Here is a 21,936-nt window from a genome sequence, read left to right as displayed (position 1 = left end):
TGTACTGGAGTCTCTGGGTAATGGGGAGCCAGTGAAGGGATTGACAGAGGGGAGAGGCTGGAAAATAGCGGGGGGACAGGTGGATTAGTGGGACAGCAGAGTTTAGAATAGATTGGAGGGGTGCGAGAGTGTTAGCGGGGAGGCCACAGAGCAGGAGGTTACAGTAGTCGAGGCAGGAGATTACGAGGGAATGGACTAGGGTTTTTGCAGATTCTTGGTTTAGGAATGTACGGATCCGTGAAATATTTTTGAGTTGAAGATCGCAGGAAGTGGAAAGGGCTTGGACATGTGGTTTTAAGGAGAGATGAGTGTCAAGGATTACCCCAAGACAGCGAGCTTGTGGGACTGGGGAGAGTGGGCAGCCATTTACTGTAATGGATAGGTTCATTGGGGGGGTCGCGTAAGATGGGGGAAAGACAATGAATTCTGTTTTGTCCATGTTAAGTCTTAGAAATCTAGCGGAGAAGAAGGATGAAATAGAGGACAGACATTGAGGGATTCTGGTTAGTAGGGTGGTGATATCTGGTCCAGAGATGTAAATCTGTGTGTCGTCAGCATAGAGATGATACTGAAAGCTGTGAAATTCTATGAGCTGTCCCAGGCCAAAGGTGTAGATGGAGAAGAGCAGGGGCCCTAGAACTGAATCTTGCAGGACTCCGACTGATAGGTGGCAAGGTGAGGAGGTGGTTCGTGAGTGGGAGATGCTGAATATCCAGTCAGTTAGGTATGATGAGATCCAAGATAGGGCAAAGTCTGTGATGCCAAGGGATGAGAGGGTCCGCAGCAACAGGGAATGGTCCACTGTGTCAAAGGCAGAGGACAGGTCCAGGAGGAGGAGGATAGAGTAGTGTTGATTGCTCTTGGTGGTTAATAGGTCATCGTTGACCTTAGTTAAGGCAGTTTCAGTGGAGTGGTGTGACCAGAAGCCTGATTGCAAGCGGTTGAAGAGGGAGCAGGAAGATAGATGGGAGGACAGTTCAAGATGGACATGTTGTTCCAGTAGTTTTGAGGCACAGGGGAGAAGTGATATAGGGCGATAGCTAGATACAGATGATGGGTAGTGTTATGCGATACCGTCCGATACTTGAAAGTATCGGTATCGGATAGTATCGGCCGATACCCAAAAAGTATCGGATATCGCCGATACCCGATACCAATACAAGTCAATGGGACCCCAAGTATCGGAAGGTATCCTGATGGTTCCCAGGGTCTGAAGGAGAGGAAACTCTCCTTCAGGCCCTGGGATCCATATTAATGTGTAAAATAGAGAATTAAAATAAAAAATATTGATATACTCACCTCTCCGGAGGCCCCTGCACCTCACCGCTGTTAACCGACAGCCTTCTTTGCTTAAAATGAGCGCGTTTAGGGCCTTCCATGACGTCACGGCTTCTGATTGGTCGCGTGCCGCTCATGTGACTGCCAGGCGACCAATCACAAGCCGTGACGTCATTCTCAGGTCCTAAATTCCTAGAATTAGGAATTTAGGACCTGAGAATGATGTCACGGCTTGTGATTGGTCGCGTGGCAGTCACATGAGTGGCACGCGACCAATCAGAAGCCGTGACATCATGGAAGGTGCTGAACGCGCTCATTTTAAGCAAAGCAGGCTGCCGGTTACTACCAGGGCGCGTCAGAGGGTGAGTATATCCCTATTTTTTATTTTAATTCTTTATTTTTTACATGGATATGGATCCCAGGGCCTGAAGGAGAGTTTCCTCTCCTTCAGACCCTGGGAACCATACACTGGGAACTTCCGATTCCGATTCCCGATACCACAAAAGTATCGGATCTCGGTATCGGAATTCCGATACCGCAAGTATCGGCCGATACCCGATACTTGCGGTATCGGAATGCTCAACACTAATGATGGGTCAAGAGAGGGCTTTTTGAGGATAGGTGTGATTGAGGCATGTTTAAAGCTTGAGGGGAAAACACCAGTTGTTAGTGATAGGTTGAAGAGATGGTTTAAGGTTGGGATGAAGACTGTGGCGAGGTTTGGGATGAAGTGGGATGGGATCAGGTCAAGTGCGCAGGTGGTGAGATGTGATCTTGAGAGTAGAGTGGAGAGTTTATCTTCTGTAATGGTGGAGAAGTTGGTTTTGGAGATGGAGGGCTGGGAAGTTGGGAGGAAGGGCTCTGGGGTTGTCCACTAAAACTGTCTCTGATGTTCTCAATCTTCTGCTTGAAAAATGAGGCAAAGTCTTCAGCTGAGATGAGTGGGGAGGGAGGAAGTGCTGGGGGATGGAGGAGAGAATTGAAGGTGTTGAATAACTGCTTAGGGTTGTGAGAAGGAGCATATGAGAGATGAGAAGTAGGTTTGTTTTGCTGTGGCGAGTGTGGTCTTGAAAGTAGTGAGGGACTGTTTAAATGCGATGAAGTGCTCATTGGAGTGGGATCTTTTCCATCTGCACTCAGCAGCACTGGAAGATCGCCTCAGTTCTTTGGTCAGGCTGGTGTGCCAGGGCTGTCTGTTGATTTTGCAAGCTTTGGTATGTGTGAGAGGGGCAAGAGATTCCAAAGCTACAGCTATTGTGGTGTTATATAGAGCGGCAGCATCATCCGCATTCTATAGGGAACTTATGTCTGTGAGAGGGAGGAGGGATTCAGAGAGTGAGTGTAGACTGAGGTGTTTAAGATTTCTGTGAGGGTGTGCAAGTTTGTGGGGTGGGGATTGTAGACAAGGAGTGGAGAGGGAAGAGAATGTGAGTAGATTGTGGTCAGAAAGAGGAAGAGCTGAGTTAGAGAGGTTAGAAAGGGAGCAGAGGTGGGTGAAGATGATGCCAGTGTGTGACCATCTTTGTGAGTAGCTGCAGAAGACCATTGAGTGAGGCCGAATGAGGAAGTGAGAGATAGAAGTTTAGTGGCAGCTGAGAGGTAAGTGTCAATGGGGATGTTGAAGTCGCCCATGATGATAGTGGGGATGTCCACAGAAAGGAAATGAAGTAGCCAGGTGGTGAAGTGGTCAAAGAAGGTGGTGGCTGGCCCTGGGGGGCGGTAAATGACAGCCAGTTGGAGGTTGGTGGGGGCATAGATGTGCACAGAGTGCACCTCAAAGGAAGGTAGGGTAAGAGAGGGTGGAAGTGGGATTGGGGTGAAGGAGCAGTTATCTGACAGGAGAAAACCAACTCCTCCTCCATGCTTGCTGCTGGGGCGGGGTGTGTGAGAAAGGTGGAAGCCACCATACGAAAGTGCAGCAGGAGAGGCTGTGTCAGAAGGGGTGAGCCTGGTTTCGGTGATGGCGAGGAAGGAAAGTTGTTAGCAATAAAAAGATCATGGATGTAGGAAAGTTTATTGCAGACAGAACAAGCGTTCCATAGAGCTCCTGCTAGTGGGACTGGGGAAGTGGGGGCCGGGCAAATGGTATAAGGTTAGAGAGCTTAGGGAAATTTGTGATAGAGCGTGGATGGGAGGAAGAACTGACTGTGGAAATGTGGTGAGGAGGACAAGGATTTGGAGAGATATCACCAGCAGTGAGAAGGAGCAGAGAAAGTGTTAGCAGGTGGGAGCAGAAGAGGGCATGAGGTGGCTGTCTGTGCTTGGAGACAGAGGATTGTATGTTGAGAAACAGTTCTGAGGAGGAGGTGAGATGGATGGGGAGGATTGAGTAAGAGATTAACATTTCCTTACTAGGTGTAGGGATTAGGGGAGTTAGCAGAAAGTGAAGTATTATAGGGGTGAAAGTGAAAACAAACAGAAACATTGGAGTTAGCAGAAAGTGAAGGATTATAGGGGTGAAAGTGAAAACAAACAGAAACATTGTTTACAGTGACTGAGTCCAGTTACCTTCAGTTCCCTTCTGGTTCAATTCTGGTTTTAATTTAACTTTATGAAGTTATATCTCTAGAATGCTTCAACGTATCCCACTGAATTTGAGATTGTTTTTCATGACATATTGTACTTCATGTTAGAGGTAAAATTTCTTCAATACAACTTGCGTTAATTTATGAAAAAATGGAAATTTGCAAAAAATGTTGAAAATGTTGCAATTTTCAAAGTTTTAATTTTTGTACCCTTAAATCAGAAAGAGGTATCACACAAAATTGTTAATAAATAAAATTTTCCACATGTCAACTTTACATCAGCACCAATTTTTTTGCATTTTCACAAGGGTATCAGGAGAAAGTAGACCACAAAATTTGTTGTGCAATTTCTCCTAAGTATGCCATTACCCTGTATATGGGGGAAAGCCACTGTTTGGGCGCATGGCAGGACTCAGAAGGGAAGGAGCATTGTTTCACTTTTTTAACGCAAAATTGGCTGGAATCAATGGTGGCTCCATGTCACATTTGGAGACTCCCAGGAGACAATGGAACCCTCCAATTCAAACTCCAACCCTAACCCCAACACACCCCTAACCCTAATCCCAACCCTATCCGCAATCCCAACCATAACCACAACCTTAACCCTAGCAAAAGCATAACTTTTGCCCAACCCTAACTTTAGCCCAACCTAACACTAGCCTCAACTCTAACTTTATGAAATTCAGAGAGTAGCTGACAGCACAACTGGCAATGGGATGCCCGTCCTAGTCCCACGGACCAAAGTGGAAGCGTACATACCCAAAAAAAGTGATGAAGGACAGCATCCAATCCAGGTGAAAAAAACTTATTTTATTGTGCCAAGTGCAACATTTCAACCATCAAAGGTCTTTTTCAAGCATTGCATTGCTTGAAAAAGACGTTTGATGGTTGAAACGTTGCACTTGGCACAATAAAATAATTTTTTTTCACCTGGATTGGTTGCTGTCCTTCATCACTTTTTTGGGGTATGTCAACTCTAACTTTAGTCCAACCCTAACTTTAACCCAACCCTAACTCTAATCCTAATGGAAAAATGGAAATAAATACATTTTTTAAAATTGTATTATTTTTACCTAACTAAGGGAGTGATAAAGAGGGTTTATTTTACAATTTTTTTTATTTTGATCACTGTTAAAGGGTCTATCACAGTGATCAAAATGAACCAATAGGAAAAATTTCCTACTGTTGACGGGTGCCTGCTGGCAGATCTCGGTGGGCACATTGCCCATGCACCCGCCATTTTCTTCCCAGAAGAAGATGGCACTGGCAGGGAGACTCCATGGGGAGATGCAGAATCACCAGAGGTACTGAGAGGGGATCGGGGGACCCTATTTATCCTCTGATGTGCGATCACATCAGAGGAGAGAAAAATTAAATGGGAAATCGGAATTTTTTAGCGGTCGCCGTTATTCCGTTACATCGCAACAATGGAGTTGAAAAAAAACCAACCCGAATCATGTCCTCTGGGGTTTTGGCTGCCCCTGGAGAAATTCCGACACTGGGGGGCGTTATACACTTATTTCTTAGTGCCATTGAAAAGCAGCACTGAGGCATAAGTATCCTCAAATACTGCCGTTAAGAGGCATATCAGCGGTCCTTAAGGGGTTAAGCTTCTGTAGTTCCCACTCCAACTTGGATTTGCTATGACCATAAACAAAGGACAAGGTCAATTTCTTAAAGAAAGCAGTTGACATTAATTTGGAGAGCACATGTTTTTCACATGGTCAACTCTACATTGCTTGCTTTAGGGTTAGTAACCCCAAAAATCTTTTCATATATGGACTTGAAGGTAAAACGAAAAATCTTGTTTACCAGAAAGGAATACAATAGATAGCAGTGTATCTATAAATGAATCTTATGCCTTTGTTAGTTAACCTATGATTACACTGGGGTAGGGGGAGAAGAGTTGCACTATGCTGTCTCCCTCTTAATTTTTTTAAATGTTTGTGAAAGGAGAGTAAATTTTAATATAGCATATTTATAAAAATAAACGACTGTTAATGCCAAACTAACAAAAATATGTCAGCTTCAGGGTGAAGCTGAAAATGTAACCTTAGCAAGTGTAGGAAACAATTTAACATATCATTTTCCACAAGCAATGCCATGGGTATTTTGCTAGTATATTATTATATAACATCTACCAGCGATAGGAAGGGAAAACACATTTGTAAACAGACAGTGATTGAACAAGTTGAGTTGTAAATGTAAGGCATTATGAATATTAAAGAAAGAAGATATAGTGAATAGAGATGAGTGAACGTGTTTGTAAAATGTTCAACAATCTCAAGCTCGGCACGAACGCAGCACATTCGGATACGTTTTCACTTTCACATGCCTTTTTACTCAAAAACTCTGAAAAAGTCGGTCACAGTTTGGTAAATCATTAAGTTTCCATTATTGCTTTTGTATGACTGTGGCGAGAATAGAGATTCTGTCTGATGAGCGGTGGAGATGGGGGGGCGTGTTTGATGAGGGGAAGGAGTGTGGAGAGGTTAAAGATGCATCAGAAGAGATTACAGGAGTGTTACCTGCTTTTTTTTTGTCACTAAACTTCATATGTGTTAATTACGGCAACCAATCAGGGAGCAGAAACAATTCACAAAACATGACACAAGGTCTTCTGTGATTGGTTGATGAAATCACATGTTCCTGGCCATATAAAAAGCAGACATCCTGTTTTGCTGGTGCTATTTGCTCAGTGTCACAGTGCAGAGAGGTCACTCCTGCGCTAATGTTGGTGCTGCTGAAGGTGAACTTGTCCTGTGTGAAATCGATCTTCCAGCATCAAAGTAGATTGTGCAAAAACTGTGTGGCAGTCTCCAGAATCCACATTAGCTACTCCAAATCACTTGTGCTAAAACTATATTTCATTGGCAAATCAGAAGGCCAGATTTCCACTTAATATAGTGTTGCAGCCATGAAGCCCAATTAGCTACTCCAAATTGTTTGCGCTAAAACTGTGTTTCAGTGGAAAATCACTGTCTCATCCTAACAAAAGACCACTGACAACATCTGTTACTGTCTGGCCTACTTGACTCCCTTTCTTTGGCAGCCACGCAACGATACGCCTTGTACATGAGGCTCAAAAAGAGCATGTGCTCCAGTGGATGGCAAGTGCCGCATCAAGTGGCCTCTCCTCCTCTTCCTGCACCTTAACATTACACAATAGTACAATCCTCAGGGGAAGCACCCCAATCATTCCTATTTCCCCCACATAAAAACTTTCCAAATGCCCAACTGACTGTGGGGAACCTCAGATGTGCCATTCTGAAGAAACTCAAGCACCAGAAGAACATGATGCAGACTGTACTGTGGTGTCAGGGCAGGAATAGGAGGAGGGCGACTCTCTGGATGAGGAGTGTGAGAACAGAGAGAAGAGAGAGGATGACAATGAGGTTGCAGGTCCCACTTAGTGTGAACCCAGAGGTGCGCAGCTGAGTAGTTCAGCAGAGGAGATGGAGTAGAATGAAGATGAGGAGGTTACATTGTGGTTTCCCACACAGACACAAAGTAATGCATTGACGACAAACACTGCATCCTCAGCTCCAACTCTTGCTGTTGCCAGCACTGGTTGCTAGTGTGCATTTTGCAGGGGTGACAAAGGTTGCCTAGCATGGGCGTTTTTTGAGACTGCAAAGGATGAACCAATACTTGTTATCTGAACCAGCACATGTGCGATCAACATGCTTTAGTGTGGGAATCTCACTAAACTAAAATGTGGACAACCAGGCTTCACCAACCGCCGGCCCTCCCATCAACCCCATCTGCTGCTTATTCCTCCTTTGTCACTATTACAGGTCTTCTCACATAGGTCTCTGGTCAAAAAACTATGATTGTTTACCTACCACAGTTGGGGTGAATGAGAGCCGGTCAGCTGATACAGAAGTAGACATGACTGCTGCTTTATTGTCACCTAGCACAACACATCTTCCTCAATCCACCATAATATCTCCAACTGCATTTCACAGACAGTACAGCAGTTTGTCCTGTTCGCCATACTCCACTCTCTCTCAGCGCAGCAGCCAGCCCTCTGTCCTGCAGTTGTGGTCATGTAGTGGATGCACATGGTTGTTGAAAGTTCATGGTCGTTGCAGTCCCCAGTTCCAGTTACCCATTCACCATAACTTCTCTAAGGAAGCGGTGCCTGTGCTATACCAGCATGACGCCGACAACATCACCTTTTCCCTGAAAAAGTTTATTATTGCCAGGGTGGTTTTCTCCATTGACACCTGGACAAGCAAACATGGGCAGGGGCATTACACCTAGCTCACTAGGCACTGGGTGAATCTGATGGCTGTGGGGGCAGGCGTTCAAGGGGCTGTTCCACATGTCTTTGAATCCATATGGCTTGTGGGACAAACCTCCAAATCTAACACTTCCTCCACTGCTTCTGTCTCTTCCACTTCCTATTGGGCCTACACCTGTGCCCTTAAACTCTCCCTTAATCTGACAAGCATTTGAACAGTGCAGATAAAATCTCCCCCACCTCTGTACTGCGGAACCATGGCTCACCACAATCAGGCAGTGCCCAAATTAATATGCCTTTGAAATCACAATCATACAGCTCAAGAGTTGTGGAAAGGTATCCAGGCCGAGTTAGAGAAATTGCTGTCTCCACTATACCTGGAGCCAGTGAAGACTGTGTGCGATAATGGTGCAAACCTGGTGGCGCCTTTATGCCATGTCAACTTCACACACGTGTCTTGTGTGGCTCCTCAGCCTGGTGGTACAGCAATTTATAGTCCACTATCTGCATCGCTGCAGAAAGCACAATTGCTGTGTGATCACTTCTGATGATCACACCCACAGGTCATCGACTTGAATTGCTACAAGGGTCTTTCAGCCACCTGTTAACTGTTTGATTAGTGATGTTCCGACATGGTGAAATTCCACTCTGCACATGTTGCAGCTGCTGTGGCAGCAGCGATGAGCACATGTGCAGTATGTCCTTTTTCATAGCCTGGGCCAAAGCAGTCCATACGTGGTGGAAATCATGATTGCGGAGTGGGCATAGAAGAAGGACCTCTGCACACTTCTGCACAGTTTTGAAATGGCTACTAAGATGATTAGCGCTGATGATGCAGTCATAAGCATCACTATTCTGGTCATCTACATACTGGATCATACTTTGAATAGTCTGTGTTGAGGAGGTGATGGTCCCAGAGGAATAGCTGGAAACAGAGGAAGATATAGAAGGGATAACAATATCTCAAATATCCGAACTGTCATGGCATAGGCAGGTGCCATGGTAGGCTGGCTTACAGTGATCAAGGGGGGCTCATGGTACCAGAGAAACTGTTAGTGAAGATGAAGGAGCCAAGGAAGAAATTAAGGAGCATGAGCTGATGGACGCACAACAGTCAGGAGATACTGTATAGAGGATAATGATACACTCTCAGTTGTCCATGTTTGGTGGCAGGAGGAGGTGGAACAACCTTACGTGTTACCCTGCAACCAAACATGTACTTGGTGGCATGGTAACACTCATGGTTGTTCCTTGAATACAGGCAAACACGACGCCCATATTCTTAGGGTTAGAAATAGTGCTGACTATGGGTTGCCAAAGGATGTGTGCTTGCTGGCTGGAATATCAAATTATATTTGTAGATAATCTTTAGAGTAGTTTTCCCCAAGACAGTGAGGCACACAGTGTGCATCCCAGTTGTATACATCCAACCCCAGAAACATCAAGGTGTCATCACCAAAACAGCAGCAGCTGCAGGAGCAGTCTAAGTGGTATAAGCAATTTCCTGGAGTCATTTCACACATTGCTTAGACAAGCCTGTGCACCAGCAGAACAAAGTACAAGTCTAACACGTTGTGTACAACTGGAGAAGATGGTGCAGGAGTATCTGGAGCTCAATATTAATGCCATCGGGGGGGGGGGGGGGTTGGACCCTTTTACATTTTGGTCTTCAAAAACGAAAGAATAGCCTGAGCTCGACTGTCATGCCTTGGAGGTTTTATCATTCCGGCAATGTTTCTTCAGTGCTGCTGGTGGCGAACTGATGGATAAGCACATCCCCTCAAAGTGTAGACTGCCTAACTTTCATCAAAATGAAAAAGTCATGGATCTCTGATGACTTTTGTACCCCAGTGGCAGATAGGGCAGAGCAGGCAATAGTGTTGTTTTTAGTGTGACTTATTGATCTTGCGTTATTGAAGTCTGTACCATATTTGTGTTGTCTTCTATGCCTGCAATTGCTTCTGCTGCTGATGTTACAAATGGAGAATTACTGGGCAATCTTGCATACGGACTCTGTCATAAAACAATATGTATCAACTAATGCTAGTGTTACAGATAGACATGGAAAGAATCTAAAAGACATACTTGTGTTCAGCCCTGCTCTATGTAGCAGAAATTCTCACTTGCTATGAGCGCTGAATACTGGAAGACGCTCATAGCTATCCTGTAATGATAACCACAGGGATCTGCTGCAGACCTTGGGTTGTCAGGCCAATGCATCAGCGACCAAGGTCATGGGATACAGGTGCCGATGGGTGGGATTAGCGATGTGCGCAATCACATTAAATGTCGCTGTCAAAAATTGACAGTGGGATTTAACAGGCTAACAGTTACGGGTGGATCAATATTCCACCCACGGCTGTTAGGGGAGACATGACATGTGCAGTAAATGTATAGTGCATGACGTGAAGGGGTTAATATATGGATAATTCCTTTATTTACTACACTTATATTTACCTGATGTGTAGTCTTTTGTATAGCATATTCATCTCCTGCTGCTTTGTTGACCTAGTGTTAGATCATGGTGCGTATGTAAAAAATCTTTTAGATTCTCTTTCATTTTGCTTAATAAAAATTGACACTTATTTATATATTTTGGCTACATTTTTTGTGAATAGGTTTTTCTGAGTTGCCTAAAGTAGAAGGTGTGTCAGAGGCCTCTTATACTGTTCCAACTCTGTGGAAATTGATGCCACCTTAGTGCTGTGTGATAATTATTTTTTAAACGTGGAGACTCAAAGTTGGGTGTCCATCTGGTGGGTTGCCTATAGTAGAAGGTATTACAGATTCCTATTATACTGTTTCTACTCTGTGGAAAATGATGCCACTTTAGTGCTGTGTGACATTTAGTTTTGAATTATGGAGACTCCAAGTTGTGTCTCCATCTGGTGGGTTGACTGTGGTGGAAGGTGTGTCACAGGCCAATTATACTGTTCCTACTCTGTGGAATTTTATGCCACTTTAGTGGTATGCAAAAAAATTTTTTTTAAATGTGGAGACTCAAAGTTGCGTCTCCATCTGGTGGGTTGCTTGTGTAAGTAGGACTGCCAGACACTACATTTTTTCTATCAATAGTAGTCTATGAAACTGATGTTTGTGCCATTTGAGTGTGGCTGGAATAAAAATAAACTGGAGATGTTGCATGAGATGTGAAGTCTCCTAGCTAAGAAGGCTTACACATCTCCCTTAACCACCAGGTCCTCATTAAAACTTCAATTCCAAGCTGTAAATGCTGGGCCAGACCCTGATGCCCCATGCATGGTCCATGGCTGACTGCTTGTGTGCCTTTAAAACAGGTTCTACTGTGGGTCAATTGATCAGTTAACTACCTTTTTTACCATTCTTACATTTTTATATCAATTGTAGTCTATGAAACTGATGCTTGTGCAATTTGAGTGTGGCTGGAATAAACAAAATTGGAGATGTTGCATGAGCTGTGAGGTCTCCCAGGTAAGAAGGCTTACACCACTCCCTTAACCACCAGGTCCTCATTAAAACTTCAATTCCAAGCTGTTAATGCTGGGCCAGACCCTGATGCCCCAAGCACGGCCCATGGCTGACTGCTTGCGTGCCATTATAACAGGTTCTACTGAGGGTCAATTGATCAGTCAACTTTCTGTGTTACTATTCTTACATTTTTCTATCAATAGTAGTCTATGAAAATTATGTTTGTGCCATCCGAGTGTTATTCACAGTAACTCTAGATTCGTTGGGAGTATTAATAAAGAAATTAAATCACAGAAAAAAACCCAATATTAAAAAAGTACCTTTTATTATTCATTTATATAAAACATGGTGCACACAAGACCATCACCAAAACAAGAAAAACTTTATAGAAAAACTGACAGAAAAGGCCTTAGGAGGTCCTTGACCCTATAGCCTAATACTCACTGGAACCCTAGCTAGCAGCGGAGGTTGGCAGCCTACAACCTACGCTGTGGCTCCCCGCTCACCATCGACTGTCCCTTCTGTTCTTAGAATCCCTATGGGACAATGGGTAGAAAAAAAAAGAGATACAATAGCAATATAATATAATAGGTGCAGATTATTATGGGCCAGGTGGTGTGATGCTAACCCTATAACCTGACCGTACCTCACAGCAGGGGTTGGCACCCTAAAGCAATCACAACATATGGCGCCCCCACTCCTCAATGGCTAGATTGGGCTTTTGATTACCGTTATTATAATTGTACCCATAAAGTGCAATATTAGCAATAGTTCCTCAAAGAGCCTATCCTAGAAGAACTAGGCACACTATCTGGAGGGGACCATTCCTATGTGCAGATGACTATCGCTATGGACATTGAACTTTGTGGAGCTAAGTATCAGTCATATGTATATACTCCTGCTGAACCTCAGTTTGAGAGGGGAAACGCATCGAGTTATATCTATGATTTTTTTTATATACTCATATAAGTTATGTTTATGAGCTTTTGTCTATATGATGACAGGTTGGGCATGTTTGATATTAGAAAAACCAAACCAAGGTAAATTCGGAGCATATAATTATTTAACAACCAAAGAGGACAAAAAACATGCCCCTAAAATGTAACTTTTATTTAGTCAGGTAAAAATGACCTGTTAGGGTCAGGAGACAATAATTAATTAACCATATAACTAAAAAAGGATAGAGGTATAAGGTGAGGGGGTGCTCTCTCCCTTACTCACCCTACCTTACCGCGGAGGTTGGCACCCTAAGTTCGACATGGCGCCCCCACTCAACGACGGCTCTCCCTTAAGACCCTAGCGGGGACTTACCAAAGAAAACCACCACCAACACCAATAATAATAATACTCAATTAAAGTGCTAATGTGCTAACAAAGTGTTTAAATAACACCTGCGAGGTATATATTGATTTTGTCATATACCAGACATTTTTGTTTCAGGACTCATTAATAAGAGTCCTGGTACTTAATAACTAGGGTGCAATTTGTGAGCGGGGATCGATAGTTTTTGTGCCTAGTATTAAAGATAGGTAATTAAAGTGGATACATCCTATCTAAAACCAGTCTTAGGCTAGTAATCATATCAAATATAGATGTTTAGACGATATGCAAGAAAAAATAAATTGCCAATATAGGGTAGTGGCACTTAAAATCTCAAAAGATAAATAGTCATGAATGTCAGAACACCATCTTATTCAGAAATGCTCGTGAATTACTTTTTATACATCACAATAGTTTGTATACCATAACGTGAGTGTATAATAGCCAGCTAGTAATTCAATATATAATCACACTGCCCCATATGATAAGTCAAAATATAGTCATAGCTGTAAAAGGCACAAAAGCCGCTCACAAGGACTCAATCAGAGATAACAATAAAAAACCCAGTTATATGACACACTGCAGGGATTTTGGTGATCCATAGTTAGATCATGGTCATAGAAAAATAGTACAGATAGTACTTATCGGTTTGTTGCCCATCCCGACGCGTTTCCCCCCGGGGTATAGACCAGGGTTCATCAGGGGACCAGAAAAAGGGCTTGTTTCCCGAACCGGGGGCTGCTACAATGCGCTGCACCTCGTCCTGACCGCTTACTATGAAGGGTTACCTGATCCTCGCTATCCTGTTTAAATAACATCCGCCGCCATATTCGGCGTGTCCTCCCGCCGGAAATGACGTATCGCTAGTACAAGCAGTAAAGCGATCCTATGGTGGGAGGCGCTTATCACGAGGGAAGCTTTTCAGGAGCGCTCGGCATTGGAACGCTATGCGTACCACCTCGCGCAGGCGCATTGGATATATGACATATCGTAAGTGTACAATCTTGCAGAGAGGGAAGCATAAATATACCTGCTTAAGAAAGTATTGCAAGTTCTTTCCTAAAAACTCTACTGCATTGCGTAATAGGGGGGAAGGTGCCTGTGACTGATTTTAAAACAGATTATTTATATTGGAGAATTAATTCGGATACCTTCCAAAAAACTTAGAGGACACATTTAATAAGTCATATATACATTTTATACGGGATTTAGTAAGGAGGATTGGCAACCCTTCATAAACGATCATATCAGAAAATATCAAAAAATATATATTCCTCTAACCACCACTAGAACAGTGGGGTCAACTCTGGAAGACCAAATTGATAATGCTTCACTAATCAAGTGAAAGTTAATTATGTGGCCATTAGACCTATACATTCTCAGTTTACTGTCACTATAGACCTTGCGAACAAAACCAAAAATACTTCAAATAAAGCTGGTAAAATTGAGCTGCTCATTCAGACCTGAAGGAGACATAGAATCCAAAAGGTAAATCCACCTTGTCTCTTGTTGGAGTATTTTATTTTTTTTTTTATCCCAGTCACCCATCCTGACAGGTATGGGGATGGTCTCTATAGCCTGGAACGAGAACGAATCAAGATCCCCCCCATGTTTTTCCACCATATGTCATGCTAGCGGGGTCTCGCGTTTGTGTTTAATATCACCCACATGCTCGCCTATCCTGATCCTCAGCTGTCTTTTTGTCTTCCCGACATAGTTTAGCGGGCAGCTGCATGTACAGAGATAGACTACTCCCGTTGTTCTACAACTGGCAAAGTCTCTATTCTTAAAGGTACGTCCTGTGGCTACACTGTAAAAAGTATTTGATTGATTGATCAATTTACAGGTTTTACAACCTCTGCATTTAAATGTACCTACATTTCTGCGCTCTAGCCATGTGCCACCCATTCTTTGGGGGGCCAGGTGACTGTGGACCACATGTTCACGTATAGACTTCCCTCTTCTATAAGTGACCGAGGGAAACTTGGGGATACATCCTACCAAATCCGGATCGGCTCTCAAAATACCCCAATATCGTCTCAGGATCCCCATCACCTTCTGATTTTGATCATCAAAAGTTCCAATTAGTCTAGTTAGATTATCATTTTGCTCTTTTGACTTAACATTTAATAGGTGATTCCTGTTTGCTCCTCGTGCCGTCTCATATCCGGCGTTGATGACATGTTCTGGGTATCCCCTTTCTCTGAAACGTTGTTTTAGTTTACCTGCTTGATATTTGAAATCTAACAAAGAAGAGCAGTTTCTACGCATTCTAAAAAACTGCCCTTTAGGTATGCCTCTCTTTAAATTGGTGGGGTGATAGCTTTCCCATCTCAGGAGGCTATTAGTAGCTGTCTCTTTCCGATAGATAGAGCTACTCAATGTCCCCTCTCTGTTCTTCCAGAGTAGGACATCCAGAAAGGAGATCTTATCCCCTCCCACCTCGCAGGTAAATCTTAAATTCAGATTATTTTCATTCAAATGGTCCACAAACCTTCTAAATGAAGCGGCCCCTCCTGACCACAGAACAAGGACGTCATCAATATAGCGCCCCCAGAAAATGATCTGGGGGCACCATGTGACATCCTCATCTCTAAAGACCAATGTCTCCTCCCACCAGCCCAGGAGCAGATTTGCGTAAGTAGGGGCACAAGGGGTCCCCATCGCAGTGCCCCTGAGCTGGTGGAAGAACTCCCCATTAAACAGGAAGAAATTATGAGTCAGTACATATCGAAGTAATTCAACCAAAAAACTGTTATGTGGGAAGCAATGATTCCCTCGTGCCTTCAGATAATATTCTACCGCCTCCACGCCCTTGTCGTGTGGTATACTGCTATAAAGGGTTTCAACATCTATTGATGCCAAAATAGCATCTGGCTCAAGTTGAATCCCCTCGATTTTAGTAAGCAGATCTGAGGTGTCTCTGATATACGAGGGTAAGGAATATACAAATGGGCGCAGAATTTGATCCAGGTAGACACTTGAGTTTTGGCAGAGTGCATCAATGCCGGCCACAATTGGGCGTCCTTTTAGTGGGCTATAGCCCTTATGAACTTTAGGTAAAGAATAGAAGGTTGCCAGCACAGGATATTTGGGGTACATATAATCGAACTCGCTCCTGGATATGAGACCATTCCCTAATGCTTCAGATAGTATAGCTTTTAATTCAATTTGATAGGTCAATGTGGGGTCCTTTTTTAAAATCTCATACGTTGTGGAATCAGATAGAATGTTCCTACACATAGTGAGATATTGAGATTTATCCAGGACCACCACATTGCCCCCCTTGTCAGAGGGTTTAATTATGATGTTATGATTTTTCTCCAGAGAAAAAAGTGCCTGCCTTTCTGTTTCTTCCAAGTTGGATGTCAATGCATTCCTTCTTGGGTCAATTTTATTAATCTCCTTGGTAACTAAATCCAAAAAGATATCAATATTACCAAAATTTCCAGTTGGAGGCATCTTCTTACTTTTTGGTTTTAGGTCTGAATACGGGCCTTCTCCAATCCCCCGACTCCCTTCTACAGCCAGTCCAGCCAGCAGTCTAACATCTTCTAATGAGTCAGCTGATATACCCAGTGCTTGACATTGGGATTTGTCATTATTGATAAAAAATTTTCTCCATTTTAATTTCCTCATAAACAGATTAATATCCTTGACCCATAAAAATGGGTCGAACCTGGTAGTTGGTACAAATGATAGCCCATTACTCAGCACTAATAATTCAGACTGAGACAGATTATGAGAAGACAGGTTAATAATTTGCTCTGCCCTTCCATCTTTACAGTTGGTTATTTTTTCTGACCTTGGGGGAGTCGTGTACGTAGTGGATAGGGAAGTAACTCCCTGTTCTCTAAAAAAGATGATGCCAATGAGGAAGGAAATGAGGGTGCTGATGGCAGGGTATTTGATGAACCTTGTACTGGGGATGTTAGCTGTTGGTATGCCCGTTTTCCTCTGTAACCTCCTTTTTGCCATCTTTTCTGAGACCCTCTTTTATTGGAACTTCTCCCTCTCGCAATATCCTGTTGATACCGATTCCTAGATTCAGTGTCTGATAGATATATATCAGAAGAAGATATATCCCCCATTAAGGAGATATTATCTCCTAAAAAGGAGTAGGCTCGCTTTTCCTTAAAGTCAGTCAGATCCCTGATAAATCTTTTATGTTTCCTATCTTTTAAGGAGCTTTGATAACGTTCTACTGATGTTTTTAAAGTTGCTTCCTTATTACAAAAATCTGGGTCAGACTTAAATTTCAAAGTTTCTTCTATTAATTCCTGCAGTCTCTTTGTTGTACGTTCTAGTGTGTTCTTTTCCTCTTCTAATAATAAGTTCATAAAGCGTATTGAGGAAGCCACAGACTCTTTTTCCCATTTAGCTATCAGTGTCGGTGTTTGGCATCTTATAGCAGGGACTATTGGGATTCTCAGACCTCTAGGTACAATATTTTGTTTCACATAATTTTCAAGCGATTGAACCTCCCACCATGATTTAATGTTATTCTTATATGCCAGATTCAAATCAGAGAAAAGAGATTTCAATGTAGGTTTATCTGACCCAAGGTTCACTAGGGGGGGCATCGGAGAAGACCTCTTGAGCATCACTCAACCATTGTGTTGTGTTCACAGGTCCAGACAAAAAACTGGCCATAACTCAAAAAGAAAAACCAAACCAAGGTAAATTCGGAGCATATAATTATTTAACAACCAAAGAGGACAAAAAACATGCCCCTAAAATGTAACTTTTATTTAGTCAGGTAAAGATGACCTGTTAGGGTCAGGAGACAATAATTGTTTGATATTAGGTTGATAATTGTTATGTAGCATTGACTCTATAGAAACTTTTCTTCTCATCTTTTTTGCTGGGTCCCTTTGGAGGTGGGGGGCCCTTATTGAAATTGCCAATCAGTTCTCCTAGTATAGGCTCTTTGAGGAACTAATATGTTTACAATTATAATAACCGTAATCAAAAGTCCAATCTACATTGCCTTGGTAGGCCTTGTTTGGCTACATTTTCCTGCACTATAGCACTTTCCAGATCCCCTTATATATTGAGCCTTGGGATAGACGTAGAGGAGTGGGGGCACCATGTGTCGTGATTGCTTTAGGGTGCCAACCCCCGCTGTGAGGTAGGGTCAGGTTACAGGGTAAGGGTACCGTCACACAGTGAAATTTCCATCGCTGCGACGGCACGATTCGTGACGTCGCAGCGTCGTATGAATATTGCTCCAGCGTCGTAGACTGCGGTCACACTTTGCAATCACGGCGCTGGAGCGATGCCGAAGTCCCCGGGTAACCAGGGTAAACATCGGGTTACTAAGCGCAGGGCCGCGCTTAGTAACCCAATGTTTACCCTGGTTACCAGCGTTAACGTAAAAAAAACAAACAGTACATACTTACATTCCGGTGTCTGTCCCCGGCGTTCTGCTTCTCTCCACTGTGTAAGCGCCATAGCCGGAAAGCAGAGCGGTGACGTCACCGCGTCACCGCTGTGCTCGCTTTCCGGCCGGCAGGCGCTCACACAGTGCAGAGAAGCTGAGACGCCGGAGGACAGACACCGGAATGTAAGTATGTACTGTTTGTTTTTTTTACGTTTACGCTTGTAACCAGGGTAAACATCGGGTTACTAAGCGCGGCCCTGCGCTTAGTTACCCGATGTTTACCCTGGTTACAAGCGAACACATCGCTGGATCGCTGTCACACACAACGATCCAGCGATGTCAGCGGGTGACCAAGCAACGAAAGAAAGTTCCAAACGATGTGCTACGACGTACGATTCTCAGCAGGGTCCCTGATCGCTGCTGCGTGTCAGACACTGCAATATCGTAACGATATCGCTAGAACGTCCCGAATTGTACCGTCGTAGCGATGGAAATTTCACTGTGTGACGGTACCCTTAGAGTCACACCACCTGGCCCCTAATAATCTGTACCTATTATATTATATTGCTATTGTATCTCTTTTTTTCTACCCATTGTCCAATAGGGATTCTAAGAACAGAAGGGACAGTCAATGATGAGCGGGGGCACCACGGCGTAGGTTGTAGGATGCCAACCTCCACTGCTAGGTAGGGATCCAGTGAGTATTAGGCTATAGGGTCAGGCACTTCCTAAGGCCTTTTCTATCAGTTTTTCTATTAAGTTTTTCTTGTGTTGGTGATGGTCCTGTGTGCATCAGGTTTTATATAAATGAATAATAAAAGGTAATTTTTTAATATTGTTTTTTTTTTCTGCCATCCAAGTGTGGCTGGAATAATAATAATAAAACCTGGAGGTGTTGCATGACTGTGTTACTATTCCTACATTTTTCTATCAATATTAGTCTATGAAACTTATATCTGTGCCATCTGAGTGTGGCTGGAATAAAAAAGAAAAATATTGGATGTGTTGCATGAGATGTGAGGTCTCCCAGCTAAGAAGGATTACACTGCTCCCTTAACAACCAGGTCCTCATTAATACTTAAATTCCAAGCTGTAAATGCTGGGCCAGACCCAGATACCTCATGCATGACCCATGGCTGAATGCTGCTCTGCTACTTGCAAATTTCAGCTGTGAGTCAATTGATGCCACTTTTCATGGTGTCTGGCCCTAATTTTAGCTGTACAGGAAGCTTTTTGTCACCCCTTAAGATGTTGTCTATGCATTTTGTTTTGCCTCTCCAGCCACCTTGTCTTAATTTGACATTCAATTTAAAGCTGTAAATGCTGTCCCAGACCTCGATACCTCATGCCTGGCTGATTGCTGCCATGCCATGCTAAAATTTGTACTGTTGGTAAATTGAGGCCTCTTTCCTGGTGTCTGCCCCTCATTTGATGTGTTTTGGCAGCTTTTGGGCCCGTTTGAAGGTGTTAGGTGTGGTGTATGTGTTTGTTTTTTGCCTCCCATTAACTCTATGTTCAGCAATTGTAATCCAAACCGAACATTGAAATATTCTCAGGTCTCTAGTGATGAGCTGTATTGATTTTGCGCCAGACATAGCGTTTACCTTGGTTGCCAAAAAGTTCAGTTTTGGTCTCATCTGTCTATAGAACCTTCCTTCACAAATTTGTGGAGTGAATATACTCGCTACTTGAGATTTCCTGAGCATGCTCGGGTATCCTCTGAGTATTTTTTAGTGCTCGGAAATGTAGTTTTTATTGCCACAGCTGAATGATTTACATCTGTTAGCCAGCATAAGTACATGTGGGGGTTGCCTGGTTGCTAGCTAACAGATGTAAATCATTCAGCTGCGGCAATAAAAAATAAATTTCTGAGCACTAAAAAATACTCGGAGGTCACCCGAGCTTGCTCGGGAAATCTCGAGTCACGAGTATATTCGCTCATCACTAGTTTTTATATATGAAAATTCCAAATTTTTGTTATTTAATCACAAATTTAATTTTAATTTATGCCTATATTTTTCTCACTTCACCAGCCAGCTACTGGGGACTGATATTAATAAACTGGAAAAGGGGCCATTTGCCCTAAATGTTCCGGGGCTAATAATAACAGCTCACAGATGTTTCCTCAGCCTTTACTGGTTCATTTACAAACTGCTGGTTATGAAAAATACATGGGAGCCCAGGCAGTTTTTTAAAAATGTTATTTATTTAATACACTCTAGACATACGTTGGCCACTGATTAAAACTATCATCTGCTTCGCCTGCTCTCGCTAACCGAGAGACACGGCAACAATGATGACAGTTGTAGTTAGCAAGATACACACATACCAGCCACTGACTAATAGTGTTGAGCATTCCGATACCGCAAGTATCGGGTATCGGCCGATACTTAGCGGTATCGGAATTCCGATACCGAGATCCGATACTTGCCACGTATCGGATACCGGAATCGGAAGTTCCCAGATTCAAACTGCACGAATTCAGCCAATGAGAATGATTCCAAGTGTGGGCACATCCTGTTCAGCATGGAGGGCATGAAACTACTGGCATGGCTGTGATTGGCTGCTGAAATGATGTCATGATGCAGTTTAAAAGTCGCTGGCGCCATTTTGCGCTCACTCTGCTGTGAATTCAGTTAGTGACAGGACGCTGTTTGCTGACTGAGGGCCAGTTTAGAGATAGCGATTTGCTTCTTTGTGCTTTTCAAAGGCTAATTTAGCAACCGCTGTGTTCACCTACTAAATCACCTTGCTTTTGCCTTGTAGCGCTGTTTTCACAGCGATCTGCAAGGTCTGTGTGTGTGTGTGTGTGAGTGCAGCCCACTCTCTAGTCTGAGTGCAGCCATAGGCCATCCATAGCTGGTTGTATTCAGTTCAGGGAGGGTGGTTCATTGCCTCATACTGTTCTTTTTTTTTTTTTCAAGTAGTGTAGTCTGCTGCTCATTTTTTCAAAAAAATCCTATTAGTGTCTTTCCACCCGTCTCCAGCTAACTTGTGGAAAAACACTACATAGGATAACGTAGAGGAGGGTTTTTGGGCCTTGCAGTGCCGTTTACGGCTGTCTGCATGGTCTCCGTGTGACTGCAGCTCGCCCTGTAGTCTGTGAGCAGCCATAGCCTGGTTGTCTCCAGCTCAGGGTTCTTCACTGCGTCATACCGTAAAATCAATTTTCCTTTTGTTTTAAGTAGTGCAGGCTGCTGCACATTTTTTCAAAAAATTCCTATTAGTGTCTTTCCACCCGTCTCCAGCTAACTTGTGGAAAAACACTACATAGGATAACGTAGAGGAGGGTTTTTGGGCCTTGCAGCGCCGTTTACGGCTGTCTGCACGGTCTCCTTGTGACTGCAGCTCTCTCTGTTGTCAGTTCAGCCCCCAAAAAATAAATAAATAATGAAGTTCACCAAACACACCAGTGACACCACGTTACATTTGTGTAGGCCACATTAGTTCATATTAAAGTCTAGTCCACACTTTAGAAAATTAGTGTTTCTTATACCTGTTAGGAGTTGTTCAGGAATAAGCACACAAAGCCGTTAGTACTTTTCTGCTTATCTGTATCAGTCAACCAAGATGAAGAAGGCAGTGAGTAAGGCACGTGGGCGCAGAGCAGAGAGAGGACGTGGGGATTCTGTGCCTGCTGCGGGCACCGGTGACTCATCAGCACCCACTTTCACCAGGGAACAGTCCTTCATGCGCAGCTTTGTCGCAGAGCGCCGTACACCGCTGCTGCGTGAAGA

The sequence above is a fragment of the Ranitomeya variabilis genome, chromosome 3 (genome assembly GCF_051348905.1).
Source record: "Ranitomeya variabilis isolate aRanVar5 chromosome 3, aRanVar5.hap1, whole genome shotgun sequence".
Lineage (NCBI taxonomy): Eukaryota > Metazoa > Chordata > Amphibia > Anura > Dendrobatidae > Ranitomeya > Ranitomeya variabilis.
Note: the sequence above shows the minus strand (reverse complement) of the source record.